Source organism: Carcharodon carcharias, chromosome 14 (genome assembly GCF_017639515.1).
Source record: "Carcharodon carcharias isolate sCarCar2 chromosome 14, sCarCar2.pri, whole genome shotgun sequence".
Taxonomy (NCBI): domain Eukaryota; kingdom Metazoa; phylum Chordata; class Chondrichthyes; order Lamniformes; family Lamnidae; genus Carcharodon; species Carcharodon carcharias.
In genome coordinates, this window is record NC_054480.1 from 143,440,555 (window position 1) to 143,443,191 (window position 2,637).

Below are 2,637 nucleotides of genomic sequence, written 5' to 3' on the forward strand. Positions count from 1 at the left end.
CCCCCCCCCCCCCCCCCCCCCCCCCCCCACTTTAAAGACATAAGGTTTATGGGCCATACATGGTCTGCTTTGCCGTTTGCTATCAAAAAGAAAGGTAAAAGCTATCCTTGCTGAATCCATTATTCAACTTGTTGCCCAGGAATAATTTTGGAACACAGTGTTCTGAACTGTCAATGGGACTTCTCCCGTTTAATCACTGCTAGACATCTGTGTTCTTTACTGCAATAGAACTTTATTTGCAAATTACCTCATTAATTGGTAAAGTTCCTGTGCATTGATTTTAATATGTGCAAGTTCCACAAAAAAGGTTGCTGCCATTGCTTGAACGACATAACAGAATTATACAAGTTTACATTAGTTAAGCAAACCTAGCCTGAATATGCTTATGTTCAGGAGAGGTGCCATGAGAGGCAACATGCATTTAGCCAGGATTATGAATCAATTTAATTTTTAAAGTAAGGGGCATGGTGGTAAAAACTAGGCTAACTTAGTCTGTAGTTTTTTGGGGGATGGAAGTGGTTAATAAACTTTGGTTCATACTCAACTTTTCATCAAATCAAAACTATCTTTGGAAAAAAATGTTTTGGATATTGAAGATAATGGCAACAATTATTTGAAAATTGAAATTACGTATGTGGCTAACAGTGTTGGGAGAGAGACACTGTTGCAAATATGGTGGCTCCGTGAAGCATTGCATCACCAATTATGGAGCTGCTTTTGTGGTATAAATCATTAGCGTTACCGTTTGTATAAGTTCTAAGACAACGCTGTTTACCAAGCCTTTATTTCTGTGAAGTTTACTTCCCAGTTTTATTTTTCTTCAATGCAATAGTTACTCGATGTATATTTGGCCTTAAAACGTGATTTAGGTAACAGCATCTGAAACTGAGAAACTGTTAGTGCATTTGAAAAATGCAGGTTTTGCCTGTGTTTGGAAAATCTCTCTATCTCCTTAAATATTTATAATGGCAGACGTACTAAATGACAGGTGACTTGATACTGGTTGATAGATCAATATAAACTACAGACATCTGAAAAATCTTGAAATGTTACCATTAATTTTCATTGTTTGATGTTCTAGATATTACCCAATGTAAAAACTCACCCTATAACCCTCAAATTCTACTTAAGTTAAAGACTGCTGTTTTCATCAGTTAATTGGTGTGAAAATTTTTCATAATACCTAATTCCAACATAAATTGTTTAAGTAATACTAAACCCTAATTCCATGTGTGAAACTTTTCTTGGCCTCAAAAGCAAAAACATTCCAGGATATTATTCAATGCTGTAATGTTGACTTGGAAGTGTGATCTGAAATTTGGTGATTGTCATTCAAAAAGAACATGAAGAGCCAGTTAAACTTTACATGCATTCCAAATAACTGCATAAATCAGAAACAAAATAAATTTTCTTCACTTAATTGTGAAAATATTTTAAATTAAGATATGTTTATTGCTTATCAGAAAATTATATTGAGCCTTAGAGTTCTGAAATTAGCTTGAATAATTTTTGAAGCTTTTCCATCCTTTCTTTGGCTGCTTATTCCTGTCAACCTTTTGTGAAGGATTACCTTCATAAAATCAATGGGTTGTTTTGAGGGTATTTAGTAGGCAATATGAAGAAACTGTGTTCCCAAAATGTCACTGGCTTCTCTGGCATTGACATCAGTGCTATTTCAACAGCAGGCATGCTTCCTATGGAGGAAGATTATCCTTGCCAGTTAATCCAACTGGTCACATCTACTGTAGTTATATAAAGGAATAAAAAGGAGTTAATGGACCAATATGATGGCAGCTACCATTTCTAAGCTGTTTCTCTCGCACATCTTTAGAGATCTACTTCTTTTCGACACTATATAAAAGAAGGATGTATATTCTGTTTGCTTTCTTTGCAACTAGAAAACAATTTAGGGACCAACAAGATACTCAACAGTGATCATTCATATATTTTGAACTTTTTATTTAAATGTGTTGTAACCATTTTCCCAAGTGCATTTACCTATAGTGTCATTATGTTGTTGCTACCAAAGCCTGATAGGTGCAAGTGCCTTATAAGTGTTTCTAACTAGAAATATGTTGCAAAATGAATAGTTTTCAACACCGGGGACAGTGTGGTTTGGGAATAAGTTAGTGTCGCCTTGAACAACTTTATTTCCAGTTTTTAACTGAAATACCTCCCAAGTACAGGGTATAATTGGAACTTCTGTGTATTAAGCAGTGGGGGTCACTAAGACTCTTGAAAATTAGAGAAGAATTTGCCTCTGAATTGTTGTTTTTCCAATTTATTTCTGTGGGGGGGGGACGGACGTGGAGAGAAGGTTTAAAAGAGGAACATTTTTAAAATATATGCCCAAATAAATGTCATTATGTTGTAAGCTAGCTGTTCAAGCAATTGGACTTAAATGTTTACTTAGTCAACACAAACATATTTGTACCCTTGGACTGCTTTGATATATTGATGTAAACTTGCAGAGACTCTTAATGTTTGTGAACAGCTGGTTAATTGCAGAATTTGTTAGCTGAAGTGCCAGAAAATGACTGATGCATGAATAAGTGTTATTCATTAGGAATCTGAGAATTCAGCAAATTACACGTTTTCCCTTGGTTTATCAAAAATATTCTGTTTAAATATTAATTA